The sequence below is a fragment of the Dermacentor andersoni genome, chromosome 3, assembly GCF_023375885.2.
Source record: "Dermacentor andersoni chromosome 3, qqDerAnde1_hic_scaffold, whole genome shotgun sequence".
Taxonomy (NCBI): Eukaryota; Metazoa; Arthropoda; class Arachnida; order Ixodida; family Ixodidae; genus Dermacentor; species Dermacentor andersoni.
This window is the reverse complement of record NC_092816.1, coordinates 25,941,170-25,960,288: the sequence shown is the minus strand read 5'-3', so window position 1 is coordinate 25,960,288 and position 19,119 is coordinate 25,941,170. Positions and strand designations below refer to the sequence as shown.

General features: G+C 44.3%; 1 long non-coding RNA gene across 1 annotated transcript in view; it reads right to left on the bottom strand.

Annotated features, from left to right (window-relative positions):
• Positions 1 to 1,847: 1,847 nt before the first annotated feature.
• LOC140216333 (uncharacterized) overlaps positions 1,848 to 19,119 on the bottom strand; it is a 199,747-nt gene continuing 182,475 nt past the window's right edge. The window contains exon 3 of the long non-coding RNA XR_011892979.1: positions 1,848 to 1,956. This is a non-coding gene — a long non-coding RNA (uncharacterized lncRNA). The remainder of the gene's footprint in view (positions 1,957 to 19,119) is intronic.

Genomic DNA, 19,119 nt, shown 5'->3' with positions numbered 1-19,119 from the left:
CGACGGCAGGGGATACGATATAACTTCCGCATAAGATGTGCCCGCAGAGGGATGGTGCCGTAATCCGCATTTAATGATGTACCCTGGCGACTGCGCTCTGTGGGGACCCCGGAAATAACACCGGTCCAACAGCGGATTCTATACGAAGCCCGTTCACGGAAGAGGGGCAAAAATTTGTATTTGCTCCGAGATTGTCGTCGCCTATACCAGGACTCGCCTATACTGAGGAAACGCCTGAAGAATAACAGGAATGTGAGTTCGAAGATTGAGCCAGTGATCCGGGTATGTGAGTCAACTCCATCTGAGTGAATTGTGTTGAGTGTACTGGTTCCTTTTCGCGGGCAGCCAGAACGACGACGGCAAAGAGAGAATTCACACAGGGCCGAGCGCATGTCCTGAGGAAATCACTTCCTTGCCTTCGCCGTGCGAGCAATCAGGAAGGAGCTCCACCTCGTCAAATTTCCTGTTCTTTTGAGTGTACTGGCACCTAGAGCAGCCGTGGTTTCTCAAACGTGCAGTAAAATCGCGTTACCCGAGCGTTCGCGCACTCCGCCCCCATCGGAAGGCGGTTGCCCCGGCCGAGATTTAGCCCTGAGCCCTTGTGTGTAGCGGCAGCTAACACAATAGCCACCGTGTCACAGCGGCTTGGAAGCTTTATTCGGTTTCATTAGCAAGTTTAACGCAAGCTTTAATGCGAGGTGTATAGTATTCTTTCCCTCCTCCTCCGCAGCAATGTTATTCGTCATAGAAGTTCCACGTCTTTGTTCTTGAAAGCTGTCGTAGTCTCTGTTTATCAATCGAACGTATTTATCCCTTTCAGAAAAGCGTTGACCCTTTTCTGCATGATGGATGATGTCCCAAAATCGATTCCCGCAAGACGTCTAGAATTATCGCATCCACTAGAACTAGTCCTGACCCGCCAAATAAAAGCGCGATAAAATGTAGGCCTAGCGTTTTGCTTTTAGAAACTTCCAATAACTCACCTCAGACCTGAAGCTTTTCGTTCTCGATACCCATAGCTTCCCTGGACAAGCGCTTCGTCCCTTTTCATTCTTCTTTTTGTGGGGTCTTCTTCATGTAGTCGGGCTTGCCGCTCGACTCAGGAGTCGTCCGTCCTCTTTTCTTTTATTTCCCTTACCCCTTCCCAGTGCAGTGCTGTTGAGGTGTCCTCACAACGAGAGACAGTTAAGGCGCTACACTTATCTCTTCAGTTTCCTTCTTATAAGAGTCACATATTACTACTACTACGACTACTACTACTACGACTAGTGCTACTACTACTACTACTACTACTACTACTACTACTACTACTACTACTACTACTACTACTACTACTACTACTACTACTACTCCATTTAGAGCGATAGCTCTGCTAACCCAGGTAACAACCCAGGAAACGCCTGGTTCCGTAAATGCGACCTCCGAGCTCAGCCAAGGTCATTTTCTTCGCGTCTCACCTCTTCGTGCCATCGAGGCGCAACCCCTACAACGCCGCTGGAGGCGCTTTTCATCAGGCGGTCAGCGTTCTGAGATGCCAGGTTACAGTGAAGCTGCCAGGTTTGCTCTTGATAGCCACGCAGCAGCGTTCAGTTCACGTGCTGCGTCGCGCCAACATGTCTCCTCCGTGTATTGCTAGAACACCAAGGCCAAACCTCGCTATCGCTTTCAATGACCTCGATGGTCCAAATAAATCTTTTCTCTATCTGTCTTTCTCTTTCTCTCTCTCTCTCTCTCTGTCTCCCTCTCGCGCTTCGGGCGAAACTGCTCGCTCACTATTTGTGCCCCATACCCCTTCAACTGCTTTTCAGTTGAGAGAATAGAGGGTACAAAAAATGGCATACGTCGTGTTCGGGTTGCTTTGATGACATCTGGCTGTCCTCTTGCAGAATTTTGTTTTAATCCGCTTTGTGTTGACGAAGTGAATGCAGCTTTTCAGTGCTTCTCCTTGCAAAGGCCCTGCGAATTAAAACGCAAACGTATTAGCGCTGCTCTCGATGACGAATGGGTGGTCGATGAAGCGAGGCGAATGAAAGAGGAAACGATATATATAAGTTCAAAGCGCCCAAGCCAACTTCTGATCTCCGTGGCGCTTCCATTTCAGTTGCAAGTCCGTTCGATTTTATCCAAGCGGGTTCCGCTTGTTGACTCAGCAAATGAGGGGAGTAACTGGCTCATCAGTGACAGCACGAAATCGATCGTGCGCATTTCTCTACGGCTCTTCCTTTTTCGTTTCAAGGCACCGCCGCACTCTTATCAGATACATGGTGTTTTGCATTTATATCAAGTTGTATTTCCATTTGATTTTGACAGAAAATATATTTCAACAGCCGACATAGGGCTGGCTTAGAGGATCCTCGCCGTGGAAGGTCCGAGAAAATATTAGCTTATACTAGAAGTAAGATGAGGAGATGCTGTAGTAAATTTTGAGATAAGGAACGTTAAGCTCTAGTCGCGATGCTTCGTGCAGAATTCGTCGTGGACTCAGGGTTTACTTGAGTGACTTCATTATATGCAAGCAAGGTCTTAATGCTTGCAGTAGCTTGCGATCTAGTGTATTGTACATGGCCATAAGATGTCGCTCGTTGACAAAATTAATGTGTCAGATTCTTGTCAGAAAATATTAAACATAAAAAAAGAAAATCAACCATAACGAATTCAGCCTACATGATTTTGAAGGCGCAATTTTTATTCCTACGCACACTATTGGCGATATTCGTACATATTGTTGAAATGGAAGTAGAAGATTTACTCACTTTATACGAGTGTAAAAAAGCAAGCACACTGCACTATTGTAAAACGCATAGTTATTGCATGTACAAAGACATAGTATGTGAAACTCTGTCAGTAACCAAGCATTTTGTACCCCTATTCTAAAGCTCCCTATTATCTAGCTTAGCCATGAAACAGTCACTAGACAAGCTCTTGCAAGAACTATACGAGCAACACACTTCAGAATAGTGTTAGCAAGCGAAACGTAAACATTCAGTACGTAAACAAAGAGCTATGGGGGCAAGTAAGCAATTCTTATGATGTGTAAATGCGCGAGTATTACTTCATGAGTATGTGGCCGAGTTTAGTGTTGTCGCGGAATGTTCCCGAGTTTTGTGCTGCTGCGTTATATTTTTGAGCATAGCCGCCGACTACGTGGGGACTCATGGTGCCCGAGCTTGCTCTGGAGTTTTCTGGGGGGGGGGGGGGGTCTCAACCCCCCCCCGGCGATGCCGAGCCCCCCCCCCCCCCCCCCCTCTAACGTGTCACTGCCGTGTTTTGTCACCTACATCATTTGAGGTTTCTTCTGACTTGCTTCGACGTTTTAACTTAAGATTTTATTGTGGCTAATAGATTGCTGCATCATTGTTGGCGCGGACGTGCGCGGATTTTAATTCATACTTTGCTTTATTCCTGCAAATCCTGAAAACAGGAGAACAATCGCGGTAGAAGTTCCAGCGGTGGCTGGCTCATTCGTGTTTTCCCACTTCGATATTGTCTTCAATTTCCACAGTAAACACCGTGCACATGCACCATATCTTTAAATATATACACAGGGCAAATTTTATTATATTTCTAAAGAGAAGGAGGCAGCCAATTAACAATTATTTCTAAAGGTATGGATGGATTATGCGTAGCGAATGAATATGTTGCTGTACGTTCGCCTAGCTTCAAAATGCTTTGCGTGCTTTTTTGACCCTGAAAAACACTTGTAGACTTTAGTGACCTCTTCGGCAGAGTGTTTTATCAACGGTGTGTGAAATACACGAGAATGATATGGGCCTTAATATATCGTTTCTCTTTCCAGTAAGCAAAGCTAACGGCTCATTAAAAAACACCTCTAATAATCTACATCATTTAATAAAAATGGAAACATCGTCACTTGCATGCAGAGGTGATAAATACATACAGGGTGTCCCAAATAACTATCATGCACCAAGATTAAAAAGAAAGCAAAGCGTTACTCGAAGAAAACCTAGTGCATATCGTTTCCATTACAGTGAAGTAGCTCCCAGTAATTTTTTCGTTACTGAGATTTCCTTAGGTAACTGTAAATAATTACCTAACTCGAGACGTACCATCACAATTATCAAAATGTCAATGAGGCAATTGTAGGCACACCCAAGGGACGTCTAACTGCGGTATTTTCAACGACGTACTAATTGCGTACAAATTTTTTTTTCAGACTGATAATTCAGTTAGTAAGTGAATGTTTCCAAGTTTATACGGCGGAAAAGAAACTACTACCCTCATTTCGTTTAGAGGACTACTGGCTCAAAATTTTGAATTGCAGATAACGCGTGAAATCAATTTATGTGGACACACACACACATCCTTAGCAAAATATCAACGGCAAATAAAGCTTAGAACATTTTTAAAATCAAATTTAAAGTACGTGCGCGCAGCCAACCGCAGGACACGGCACCTCGCGACATCGACATCAAAGAAGGATTGCAAACAACCGAGAAAACGCTACGTCATGAATTTTCATTGGCTGCCATGCTGCTTGCATGTGCTCTTCGTCTCAGTTGCTGCTTGTAGGGGGCGCTCTCCGTGTCGCTGCAAAGGCAGAATTAAGAAGCAGTTTTTGTCGTGTCCGCAGATACGCCGCACTATCAGCTTGACTGACATTGAACGTTGCCGATGCGAATGTATTGAGGCTCGTCCTCGCTGTCACCGGTCGCAATATCCGAATCGCTGCTTTTCAAGTGGGTCGAATCGAAAATGATTGGTCACTTCTATTACGGAGTCAAGTTCTGCCTGCAGGAAATTGTCTCCGCTGGACGAGGAAGACGAGGACGACGACGAAAATAACGATGGTGGCCAGCACATCGCAAAGCACGCGCAGGCGTGGCAGACGAACTAGCAACACGAAGCTCGCGCGCCGGGGTGCGCGTCAGAGCATACGTCAGAAGTTCTTGCGATCACGTGTCCAGCTGTATTTACATTCCTTCTCTGGCCCATCTCGTTGCTCTCTGAAACCGAAACTTGGACTGGTCGCTGCAAACAAGACTCCAAACAATTACCTGTCGCGCTCTGAAGAAAATGAGGTTTGGTCCCATGATTACTGGGTCATTAGCTACTTAACAAAGAAAAAAAAAACTGATCAAATTTTTTGTGTCGATACTCCTTTTACGGTGTGACACCTTGCTGTCGCAATCGGTGCTTCGTGTTTCAGGCGAAACATGCTTTTTTATCTTTTCAGACCTGATAGAAGCTCCACGCCGTCTCTGTGCCATGTCGTCGGAAACATCACTTACGATCACGGCGCTCAACCAGACCGACGCCACAGGCTTCTCCACAAGTTTGACACATAAAACAGCTTTTGCATGGATACCAGCAACTCAAATGCTGCGATAGGAATTTGGTGCTGATTCGACTTCCGGCTTTCACCCGGCGCTATGCACACCTAATGAGCCGCAATGGCGATCGCTAGCATGTGCTACATGGATGTTAAGAGTTTTTGTGTGTAGCATATGTGACTAGAATACTTCGTGGCTGCCAGGCACACACGCAGGAGCAGCAGACTTCAGCCCCTTCTCTGGCAAACATCAACACTTAGAAAACGAAAAACCAAATGATGTCTCGGTTACAGGGAAGTCATTGTAGCTCAAAGCCGGGTGAATGAAGGAAACAGATCCACTTAAGAAAAAGTGGAAAGCCACCATCGGAGACGACATTTGGACCATTAAGGCGAAGAAAAAGTAGAAGTTCAAAATACAGGGAAACCATTTATCCGAGTGATGCCCATTAAAACGTGCACGTGGATGCCGGAATACACAGAGTTAAAGAAAAAAAGAACTCTAGGAAATGTGCAGTTGTGTAAAATGTTGAGAAAGGAAGGTGGTCAAGATTCCGTTTTCATATTTGCTGTAGTTCGGTGGGTTAAAAAGTAGTTAGCTTGAGGAGGCGTGCAGCGTCGAAGTACGAAAGCCCAAAAGAATCATCCACTGCGTCACAAACAGAAAGAGAGCCGAAGACCGGTGAGTGGGAATTGGGTCACGACAAGGAGATTAATATCTTGACTATCCTGCACTCTATAGACGAGAAAGAAGACTTCGAAAGTTTAGTTTTTCCCCTTAACAGCTTCATTATTTCTCACCCTGTGCCTCTAAACTAGATTCTTGTCTCCCGTATTTCGCTCGGGGCGCAGAAACTTGAAAGTAGAGAAGACCTACGCCATGGCGATTGGCCGCTGATAGAGATGACCTTTTTTGGCTACGCTTCCACCGTGCGCTGTTCAAAATGTTCTTTTCCTAATCGCACTGCTTCAGGTTCCGCATTTAACAACAAAAAAATTTTGATGCACCAAAGAAGCAAGAGGTGATCGCTTAGAAAGTGAAATCCAATAACAGCAATAAAAATCGACCTGGAGAACAGCAGTATTAACCGTTACCTCCCAGCAGGAAAAAAGCGAGGGAGAGAGGGTTAGGGAGTAGGAAGGAAGCCTAGTGCAGCTTTGCTTTTTTTTGCAGTATAGAAGCTCCTCGCTTCATTAATCTACGACTTCATGTTGAACATAGCCGAGCAAGTTCTTCCTGTTTTCTGCTCCCGGGAAAGTGAAAAAGTGTAGTGGGTGTTTGCGCGTTGCTATCGCGGCGATCGATTACAGAGAAGTGAATAGAGCGCCTAGAGATCTGGGTTGCTTTCGACGGTTTTATGAGGACGGTCACTCTCTTTTCACTTCCTTTTTTTTCTTCCAATTTTCACTTTATTTGCCCAGCCTGTATAACAGGAGCGCTAATAGAAGCTAAAGGCTATACAGTCTCAGAATGGTCTCTGTACTTGCTGCATTTGGACATGCTGGTCGACGAGCATTTATTAAATTCCAGAGGTTTACGCGCAAAAAACCACGATATGGTTATGATGTACGCCGTAATGGGGGTCTTCGGAATAATTTTGGCCACTCGGATTCTTTAGCGTGTACCCAATGAGAAACGGCACGTGGGTGTTCTTGCATTTCGCCTCCATCGCAATGTGACCGCCGAAGCCACGATTTGATCCCGCGCACTCGGGCTTAGTAGCGCAACGCCAAAGCCACTACGCCACCACGGTGGGTGGTCGTCGAGCACAGGTAGAAATTGTTACATGGTGGCTAAAGTTAACGCAGCAGACGAATGTGCAAATGACGTTACGTTCCTAATAGCAACACGAAAAGATATATATATATATATATATATATATATATATATATATGTGTGTGTGTGTGTGTGTGTGTGTGTGTGTGTGTGTGTGTGTGTGTGTGTGTGTGTGTGTGTGTGTGCTTGTTCGTGTTGCTACTGTATTCGCCGCTGTCGCTGTTCTTTGAGTGTAGCCTGTTTTTGAGGGCACTAGTTCGCCCAATAAAACGCTAGTTTCGTCATTCCAAGTTTTGATGCTTTCTTCACCGTCACTACTACGTGACATCTGGTGGCGGTTCTGGGTATCGATCCCAGTACCTCTCGCAAGAGAAGAGCACACCGACGTTGTTCCTAGGGCATTTAAGTGAAGATTGTATTCGTTCTCGCTTCAAAACAACCTACTCGTAAGGAAAAACTTCTCACCAGTCCGCGCCAACTACCTCCTTGCTGTTCCGTCAGCGCTGCGTCCAGAAGTACTGCACGCCCCACATGACGATCCGACCGCTGGGCGCCTCGGATTCTCCCGGACGCTGCCGAGGATACAGGAAAGGTATTACTGACCGCGTCTGACCGCCGACGTTGCCCGTTACGTCAAGACTTGCCGAGAGTGTCACCGACGCAAGACACCACCAACAAGGCCATCGGGATTACTACAGCCGATCGGGCCGGCCATTTCAGCAGATTGGGTTGGACTTGTTGATGCCCTTTCCGACGTGAACAACCGGAAATAAGCGGGTCGTTGTGACGACGGTTGATTTCACCCGCTTCGCTGAAACGAAAGCTCTGCCGAAAGGTAGCGCAGCCGAAGTGGCGAAATTCTTCGTCGAGAACATCCTGCTGCGTTATGGCGCCCCAGAAGTCCTCATCACCGTCATAGGAACGGCCTTTACAGCGGAGCTCACCCAAGCCATCCTGCAATATAGCTAGACAAGCTACAGGAGGACAACTGCCTACCACGTGCAGACGAATGGTCTTACTGAATAAGCATGAATAAGACTCTCGCCGACATGCTATCAATGTACGTCGACGACGAACGCAAGACCTAGGATGCCGTCCTACCGTACGTAACCTTCATTCACAACACGGCGGTGCAAGAAAAAAACACAGATCACGCCGTTCAAGCTGGTTTACGGCAGGAACCTGACGACGACTGCCAACGCCATGCTGCCGCCCGCCACCGACGGAGAGAATCTTGACGTTGCCACCTATCTCCAGCGCGCCAAAGACGCCCGACAGCTCGCCCGCCTGCGGATCAAGAACCAGCAGAAGACCTATAGCCGACACTCCAACCTTCGACGACGCTACGTCGAGTACCAGCCCGGTGACCTTGTTTATGTTTGGACCCCAATACGCCGACGAGGACTTAGCGAGAAGTTGGTACGCCGCTATTTCGTACCCTACAAGATCATCCGACGCATCGGCGCACTCAATTATGAGGTCGTACCAGACGGCATTTCGCTATCACAGCGTCGCCGCTCACGACCTGAAATAGTCCATGTTGTGCGCCTTAAGCCGCTCTACAAGCGCTAACGCACTTTGGGACTTTGCATAGCTGAACGCTGGACCTTATCTTTATGGACTGTATTTACTTTGGAGTCTTCTTACTTTTGTTTAATGAGTGTGCTTTTGTGTTTCGCTCTTTAGTGTTTGTAGCATGGGGACGATGCTTTTTAAGAGCGGGTTATTGGCACGTGTAGTTGTTTTTCTTTATCGGGTGACCACGTTTCACCGCCTAACAAATGTTATCGCACAGCGCAGGACGCGCCTGCATGTATCGGAAATTTCTCGAAAGTTATCGATGCTTTTATCCGCTGTTTGCCGTCACCGAACCTTGCGTAATATTATTTCATCGCACGACGCGAAATGTGTAGAACTTTCTGGAGGATACGCGGGCACCAGCGATCACTCAGGTACCTTCGATGACTGATGTACAAAAGCCGACGCACTTGACCCGCAGATAAGATTTCGCCGATCGCCGACTGTGTTCGCCACTGTCGCCGTTCTTTGAGTGTAGCCGGTTTTTGAGGGCACAAGTTCGACCAATAAAACGCAAGTTTCGTCATTCTCAGTATTGCTGCTTTCTTCACTGTCAGTACTACGTGACAATATACATATGAAATACAATACAACATACCTAAACAAAGTGTCTATACATTCTAAAGGCAATGCAATGCTAGCAGCTGCTTTATGCCGGAGTAACTGTTTGTTGCGTGTCTGTTTCCATCTTCTCCATATTCGTGTGTTTCCGTAGACTTCGATGAAGCGTGGTCAGTGTTCATGTGCTCCATTTGAGTGAAAACCTACTGCACTGGAGCAGCGAGGAATCAGCTAAGAGGACGAATCATAGTGTTGAATTGGGCAAATAAAGGAGTGGTGCTGATTAAGTGTTCACTCCTTGTTGAAATTGCGTAAGTGAGGTTATAGTAATGAAGTCGTGCCGATCACGAAAAGATGATAAAAGTCCTTCCACTTTAGGTTTATGTCCCAAAATTTGGCTGGGACATGCATGGACGTTTCATGTATTATTATTATTATTATTATTATTATTATTATTAGTAGTAGTAGTAGTAGTAGTAGTGGAGGTAACTATCCTTTCTCACAATTGCTTTTTTCTGGTTATTGTGTTTGTTTTCTCATATTATGCCTAGTAGTTATCTTTCTTTGCTAAGAGGAAGCTTTAGCTCGGGCCAAGCTACGACGCGGCCTATTCAGATACATGTAAAATGCAAAAACGTTTTTCTGAGATAACCCCTGGGCCGATTTTAGTGAAATTTGTTGCATTTGAGAAAAAAAAATCGATTCTAGTGACTGCTAGAAGCGGAATTTCGATTTAGGGCCTGAATTTGGGAAAAGGATGCTAAAAATTCAAAAGTTCATAAATAATTGACGAAACAAGTTTATAAATTAATAGCCCTGCATCAAAACAGATATCGTGTTTCTGTAAACGGCATTCATTAGATCATTCAAAGCGGACAAATTAGATATGGCAATTTATATCTTACGTGCGTTTATTACGTTGTTTACGAGGGTTCTGCAAAAGCTGTATTTACATAATACCAAGTTTTTTAGACGCATGTGTAAGTTATCAGTTTTGTTCGCTTTGAATGTGCTATCAGATGGAATTCACAGAATTGTGATATCATTTTTCCTTGTTGCGTTACAAAGTTTTGAACTTGATAGTTTCGCTTTCTGAAAATTTTCGATTTCGCAAATTTTTAATAAAACATAATGACCTAAATCAACAATTCACAACCAACAGTCGCTAGATTTGAAGATTTCCTTTTAAATGCAGCAAATCACGTGAAATTTAGTGCAGTGGTTGCCGAGAAAAACGAATTCTCCTTTTACATGTATTTAGGTAGGAGCACCCGAGCTAAAGCTTCCTCTTAATCTCTTCCCTCATTCTTTTTTGTTTCCTTACATTCTGTTGCAGGTTTTCCTTACTTATTCTTTGTTTTGATACACATGAGCCACCATTCAAGCGTTACAGTTGTTCCTGGGCATGTTATATAAACAAGTGATTGCGTAGATGGATTGATTGATTAATAATTCTTGTTTGTCAAGGAGCTTCTCGCGTGCGCTCGGAAGTGTAAATAAATCCAAGGTTTTCTATATAATGCAGCTTCAAGGTCATACAAAGTTTAAGATACCACATTTTTATAGCAAAGGACAATTATTTATATTGGAATTCCTAAGCATTTCCGAGACACAGAGTTGTGAAGTATAAATACTGTAGATTGAGGAGTCGGAAAAGTTTAATTTTAGGCCTTATGTTGCTTTAATTGTCGTGTCCGTAACATCTGTCACTTTCAGCGTTGCACTTTTTCTCAAGGATCACCACTACCAGTTCTGTTCAGCGCTGTGGGGGCATTTCACAATGACGAACGCCTTTGTCTAATGTGGAAAGCCACGTAGTGGAGTGTAAGTTTCAAATGCATGCGTGTAGCAAATAAGAAACAAGCGGTGAAGCGAACAGTGGTTGCTCTATACCTCTCGTCTGACTGCGGATGGTGAGAGTTTATTTATTTATTTAATTTATTTAAAATACCTTACAGGCCTCAAAGTGAGGCATTGAGTAAAGGGGGCAGTACATAGAAAATACATAGAATACAAAACATCTATAAACCGTATCTGTTTACAACCTACAACCGCAAGTACAACTGAGATGAAAAAAGAATTATTTAGTTCACGATTCACTAGGGAAAAGAAGAAACGTAAAAGAACATAAAAGTAAAGAGTTACGACATTTTCTGGCACTAAGTAGTATTTCCTACGTTACAATTTCTTTTGTTCTTCATGAAGAGCATGATGCTCATACCAAATTTAATCGTCCATCGTAATTACTCCTGTAATTAAGGAAAATAGTATAGTTGAATTCATTGTACGTTGATTTGACATGATTTCCTTTTGGCCGTTACAGTGAAACGCATGAGAACTTCCCGTAAGAACGTCAAAAAATTTCGCAGTTGTCGCTGTGTGCGGCCGAGCAAGTTCCAGCAACATAATGTTGCTCGAATTGCGCTTAATGAATTCTCTTTTTTTCTGAAAGGTCGTGCTTCAGATCGGTATGTGGCCCACAAAGCTTTGCTGGAATTCTTCTCAAACATGCGGCTGCAATGACCGTACTTTACGTGTGATATGATGTGCTGTCGTGTGCACTCCTCTTTTTCCTATATTTAAGTGCTTCTCTCTCTCTCTCTCATCTCCCCGTCAAGCGGGTTGGCGTTGTGTCCTTATCAGAGACGATTTCTGGCCTGCTTATCTTTCTCGCTTTGCGGTGCTTATATATGTGTACACGAATAAAAATATCATTTTACTTTCATGTTTTTTAAAGCCCACTATAGTAGTTTACGCTCTCGTTCATCTTGGATAATCGACTGCCTCTTCGAGTTGACAAGAGTCTTTGTGAACACAAAAAGGACTCAGGTTATTTTCTTTTAATCAGAGCTTCCCCTAAAGCGTGTTTCTCTAATGTCTACTAAAATAGAACGGACTGCACTCTTTGGCACAAAGATTAGACCATGGTGGAGAAGCCAGGGAGGTTTAAGCGAGACCAAGGATAAGCATTTCTGAGCTTCAGAAAATTACACTAAAGAAGAGAGAAACGATAAAGGTTCCACGTAATCCACCGAGCAACTACAGCGATAATGAACTTAATCTTTAGAACCTATGCTTACGGTGACTGAAAGAGTAAATAAAAAGTCGAAACCTGCTAGACATTTGTGGCATATGGACAAAAGGTGTAATGTCTACTGAAGAAACTATGGAGTTGCTTTATACGCGGCACTTAGAAGTGTTGCTGCTGAACAGTTATAAATAAATAAATAAATAAATAAATAAATAAATAAGTTATTTATTTATTTATTTATTTATTTAAGTTATTTATTTATTTATTTATTTATTTATTTATTTATTTATTTATTTGTGATACCCTCAGGGGTTTATTTATGAACCATTATAGGAAAGAACACTACAACCGCAATGTTACAAATAAAGATAACACGCCTAGCAACATTGTTACCAAGGCAGAAAAGAACGCAAGGCAGCTGCAGTAATAAGAAAAATAAAAAAAAGAATATGATACTAATAAAGAGATAAATATTAAGACCACTTGTTCCACAAACTGGTGTGGAATCTGACGATAAGACATGTAAATATAGAAAGAAGGTAAACGTGAAAGAACTAGCAAGCGAAACGAGGTTCACAAACTTTACGTAGACCCCGAAACCTGAGGTTCACCACCGATAGTGTGTTTTGTCAAAAACCTTTGCTACAGAATACTCTTAACAAACATTTTAATCATTCGCAAGAAAAAGCTCCTGATTTATATATCCGGTCAATCTTCTGTGGGAAGCACTATATATAGTTTTGAATTTTCTCCTGCATTAGCCTCTTCCTCGACTCGAAAACCAAAGAACAGCATTGGTGGGAGCCTAATGATTAAATCTTCATCTTTCATAGGGTCTATTGATTAGTATTTTGAGGTAGGTGTGGAATTAGACAGAAGAAGAAATAAAAGGATGCTTCACCTAAATACGTCGTATGCCATGGGACAGTTGTAACCTCTTATAGGGCCCTCAAACTCTTGGACGACAGGAATCAAATCACGATCATCCTCATTACGATCACAATCATGTTCACTGCGGGAACAAGGTCACTTCCGCCGTTCTTTAGCCACTCCCGTAACAACCAAATAATTCTGACAAATAAGAGGCGTAAAAACACAAATATAAAGGTGGTGCAGATAGGCACTTTGCCTGGCACAACTAAGAAGAAATGGATAAGAGAATTGGTTCGTTCCAGGACGACCTCCTGGAGCAGCTCCAAAACGCCTTCCCTCGGCTTTCCCGACACCTTCGCTTCTTCGGCAAGCATATACCTTCGATCCTGCAGTTCCTTCCCATGCAGCTGGGAGGTCATTTCCGCGGCGCATTCAACCGAGGTGAAACTGCGTAGTCGTTCGACCGCGGGGATTCGCAACCCAGGCAGTGGGAGAAGACGTGCGATTGGCTTTTCGCAGTGGCGACCTTAATCAAGCACCAGCGTCCACGAAGAGCAGCGATGCGCCCTCCCGGTCAGTACAGCCACTTTAGGCAAGTGTGCCGCAGAACGGAAGAGTGAAGCAATCGAGTGGAACTTGCCAGGGCGAGATGGCCGCACTGCCGCTTGATAAAACGAGAGAAGGCAGAAATAAGTGGAAAAGTTTCAATAATGCAGCAGCACCCGGCGAAGGAATTGTGCACCCAGTGGTCTGAGCTGGCAGCCCTGAAAGCGGGACAACCATTACCGAAAGGAAGTTTATTTTTATTTCGTCTTCTGCGCCTCCCCGGCCGAAATTCCACGTTGCGTAACTGCACGGGAAGTGCGAAATTGCGCTCGTGGGTGAAGTGGAAAGGAACTGTGCGAAAATAAAGACTGGGCATTGGAATGCACGCATCGTCTTTAGTGCTGCTGCTGGAGCGCCAGGCGACTCGGAGGTACAGTTTGCAACTCTTGCAGTGCGAGGATGTTTTGCTATATCGGAAGGACGCGAATGCGGTATAATGGGTATACTTAATATTTGATGCCACTGTATGCGCAAGCTATATTCGAGGTACGGATCCGTGACTAGCTCAAGTGAGGTTTGCTGTACAAGAAACCGGCTCCACAGTGCTGAGAGCCAGAGAGAGAAACCGAAAAGATAAGAAGGCGAAAATAAAGAAAAAAAAAAAAGAATTCACATGTGTCCTTAGCGATCTCCTAAGAGACGCGAAGGCGAAAACCTTGTAAAGCCTACTGTAATCCAACTTAATCCACCTTATTCCTCCTTCATCTACGCCACTTTAATCCTCATCAATACACCGTATTCCTGCTTAATCGACATTAATCCAACCTAATCCATCCTAATCTACCTTAATCAAATGACTGGTCAATTATGAATAAACTTTGCTAACCATCTCATATATAGACGGCGGGACATGCTTTGATTCGCTTCTGGCTTTCCTTAGGTCCCGTGATATACTTTTACAACGCAACCTTAAATCATAGGAATTTAAGGCTTTCGCCTTAAAATGAAATCATGAGCCATTCTACTGTTGGAAGGTGGATGACCAACGAAACTGTGTAGCACACGACAAAGAGGGGATACAGAATTCTGAACGAAGGTACGAATACATTTATTGCCTTGACCAGCGCTCATCGTAACGAAAGGTACGCAAACACACTTCTCTTAAGGGGGAAGCCTTAAATCTCCATGTTTCAAGGTCGCATTGTGAGGTACAGAAAATCGGAGCGCTCGTGTCATGCTCGCGCGTTCCTCGTCGTCTTCTTCCACATCGCTGGCACGTTGATGCCGCTAATCATGACAAACAATATGTACAGGTAATTATTATGTAGTTAATTATGATACTCGAACCCACGATGTTTGGAGTTCATTAGGGTGAAGTTGATTAAGGCACAGTTAATTATTATAGAGTTAATTAAGGTACTCGAAGCCACGACCTTTGGTGGGAGTCGAAACCGCGACATTTTGTGTTAATTAGCGTGAGGCACAGTTAATTAAGGTAACCTTGATTAAGGCACTCGAACCCAAGATATTTAGTGGGAAAAACAAGTAATAAGAAGTAACAACGCATTCGAATGAGAAATAACGTCTAGTAATTTAATGGGTGTCTCGAGCGCGCAGGCTTTCCTCTTCACCATTTTTGGCGTATGCTAGAGTGACTGTCACTTTTTTATACAGCAGCGTTCATTCGTGTTATGTATTCGTTACATATATTCGTGTTTCCATCACGCGATCATCATCATCATCATCATCATCATCATCATCATCATCATGCTGCAGGACGAAGGACTCTCCCTGCGATCTCCAATGACCCCTGTTTTGCGCCAACCAATTCCAACTTGTGCCTGCGAATTTCTTAATTTCATCACCTCACCTAGTCTTCAGGTGTCCTCGACTGCGTTTCCCGTCTCTTGGCACCCATTCTGTAACCCTAATGGTCCACCGGTTAACTATAACCTACGCATTACACGACCTGCCCACCGCCATTTATTTCTCTTAATGTCAATTAGAATGTCTGCCATCCCCGTTTGCTCTCTGATCTACACCACTATCTTACCGTCTCTTAACGTTACGCTTAACATCCTTCGTTCCATCGCTCCTTGTGCGGTCCTTACCTTTTTCTGGCGAGGACAACCCACGGAGCGCCAAAAAAGTGCTCTTGGCGGCACGACGGCTCTCGGTTCGCTTCCTCCTCGCCCTCGGCTTTCTCTCTCGCGCGTTATTGTATCACCGGAACACAAAATTACGCGTTCCGGAAGACTGTTAGCCGTTGTTACCAGTTGAATAAGCGGTAACAACTGCGCGAATTGATTGCAACACCGGCGTCAAACAAGGCTGCACGCAGTTATTTGACGCCTTTGCCCGATATTTTTGTTCGCATGCCATGCCATATGCCTTGCGGCAAGTTCATAGCGGGAAAAAAAAATGAAGCGCCGTGCTTACGTAGAAAAAAAAAACGTATGAGCTTTAAAGGCATCACAAGGAGAGAATGCCTCACAGGAGCGTTCGCATCGGTTAAGGCGCACAGATAATAACGACGCGCTGACGGAGGGCCTGTGAAGGAAAGGGGAATGGTTTTCGAAAGGCTACAAGAGCTATGGGGCACGTGCATAAGACATTTGGGAAACTTGTCACATAAAAAGCAATCCTCAACCATTTCGTTCCGAAAGCGTCACTTCTAACTTTACTATTCCGGCACGAAGATCTGGAAAACAATTGTTTCACAGCTCTGCAAATGTACTTTTTTGCCATTGACAATGCAATGCTTTCAACCTTTTATTTGCTTATCCTTGTCAGCTTACTTACTTTACAGTTATAACACCTAACGGAAACAGCATGTTTATTCTCAATGAGCTCGAAGAGTTGCAAAAGTTAATATTGCGAATAGCTATATATATGCTGTATGTATAGCTGTAAATGTGCGCGAATGCCGCGTGAATTCTAGTATATAGCTTTCCATAGTCACATCATATCGACGTCTTATTGAGCGACACATAGCCCTTCCTGTGGGAGCTAGTTACATCGATATGCTGTGCCAATATTACTGTGCATATACATGCACAGTATTACATATGCATATACATAGATTCCCGTTAGAATGAAACCGGCTCAACTAAAGTTTCGGATATTAGGAACATTATGTGACTATTTGTTGGTTGGTCATAGATCCAATCCACCAAATTGTCCGCTTAATACGAACAGCGAATTCGGTTAAGTCCAACCTGAACCAGTTATTTATGCCAGCTACTCGGCTGGGCGAGATGCCTTTGGATTGTTAGAGTTGGAGAAGGTGACTCTGCTGGCTACACGATAAGCAAATCCTATTTCTGTGGACATAAGAACTACGCCAGCGTCGACAATGAAATGGAAACCTGCAGGGCTGACACCATAAAAGCAGTAGTCGAGGATGTGCTCTGAATGCCTCTTCTAGCTGATAATTACGACCCAGGAGCAGCGAGAATATATTGTGCTCATATATGATGCAGCTGGTAATGCCCTCCTCAATACCTTAGTGCACATTTTTGCAACAAAATGAGGACAATGAAGGATTTTTCAGAAAGCTAGGTGAAATATGATATTTTTGAAAGCAGCCAGGTTCGCACGGAGTTACGGAACAACAATAACTGAACCGCTTAAATAAGCATACACAACGCAATAATTTATTTCATGTAAATGCAGTAAATGTCTCTTTCGCATGTATATTTGGGTTTCACATTGTCTATTTATTAGTTTGCATGGTGAACATTTGAGTGAACCAGGAATATTACTAGTAGACTGAGTTTTCTGGATTGATTGTGCTAAAGTGGCCTTCAGATACGACGAACAGATCTTCACGGTCCCCCCCCGAGTTCATCTTATAGGAGTATCAGTACAGTTGACAGGAAAACCACCGCCGTTGGCCCTGGCGTCGTACGTGAACACATGCGCTTACATCCGGTCCGATTCCACTTTATAACACAGATGTGGCAAAGCAGATTCGCCGTTTGACCTGCACAGTTAACCACAAAAGTTTACGGGGCACAGGATCTGCCAAGAAGCTGAATTCTCGCGAAGCGTGGTCACACAGCCTCGAATGAAATTTCCAGCATGTAGTAGCCTTCGCCACCTACACAGTGATTCATTAAATACGAAGTGTCATGCCTTAACAGTGCATGAATTCACATTTGAAGGGGAAACCGCATCCTGCAATTTTTTGCTGTTGACTGTACATATCGTAGGCTGAGTGGCATACTCCAGATGTAAGGCGCTTTAGACGGCATGAACCCTTCTCTGAAAGTCTGACCTACTTCCGTGTTCCACCGCCCCGAGGCAACTCTTCTGAGGCGGCAGTGGCTAGTTGTTTTCACAAAAAGCTTTTGACTCAGTGGAATGGCAATAACTGCAGCTGAGTAGGAAATACCGACCCACTGTACTTGATTTGGCCTACAAGGACGATCCCTCACCGACGTGTCGGGACAACTGCACGATCGTCCGCTGAACGTGAACATGCGGCTTGTACACCATCCCCAACGCTTGTAAGCCCACAAAGGAAGGAAAGCTGTGCTACACTTTTTGAGGACGCGACTGACCTGTGCGAACGCTTCTGTCGGCGTTTCGCTCTCCGCGAGCTTGTACTCAATTCAGCACGTCCCAGAATCTTAAGGTTACTGAGCATCTACCGTTTACAGCATCTTTATAAGTAAATTAGCGGGCGAAGTAATCGTTTAGGGCATTGCAAAGAAATTTATGTTCTTCGAGAGCACTCTGCTGCGCGCATAAAAACTAAATTCTTGACCTATCTTCCACCGCACGAGCAATGTTTCCAATCCTCATCATCGTTGTCGTCATCGTCGTGGTCATCGTTATCGCAATCCTGCTGCTGTCCCAGTAAAGGAGCTCTGAGATGAAGGAAAGACTAAAGTCTGACAATAATTCTTTCTGGACGTGGCTTTGGCCTGCCATATTACGTGTCCTGACCAAGCGACCAGTGTTTTGCTACGAAAAATAAAATTAAAGAAACATTTCGTAAATTATGTGTATGTCATCTTCCCTCGAGCGTTTTATTGTTCAATTATTGGGTGCACCTTCTGATATATTGTCTGATAAACCTACCACAGCTGAACTCTTTGTCGAATCACTCTGCTACTGCAGCATCACTGCACTGCGTCACCTGCAGTGAGATACGAAGAGAACTGCGGATTTCACCATTACGACGAATCTCTTTCCAAATGTAATGCGGCCACGACGGTGGTAGAAAAAAGATGGGGCAACTACTCCGTTTCCGGGCAAACAGATGAGCGTCAATAGAAGGGACGGGGGCTTTCACCGATATTTGCCATCGTGCACCTAGGGGCACATCTTGAGTAATACGCTTGCGCACTGAATAAACAAAGAAATAAAGCTGCCTGTTTCGTCCTGACACAAAATTTGACCGAGCGAGTGCAGCGCTAACCAGACAGGCAAACACATAAAGCACGGATCGCGTGC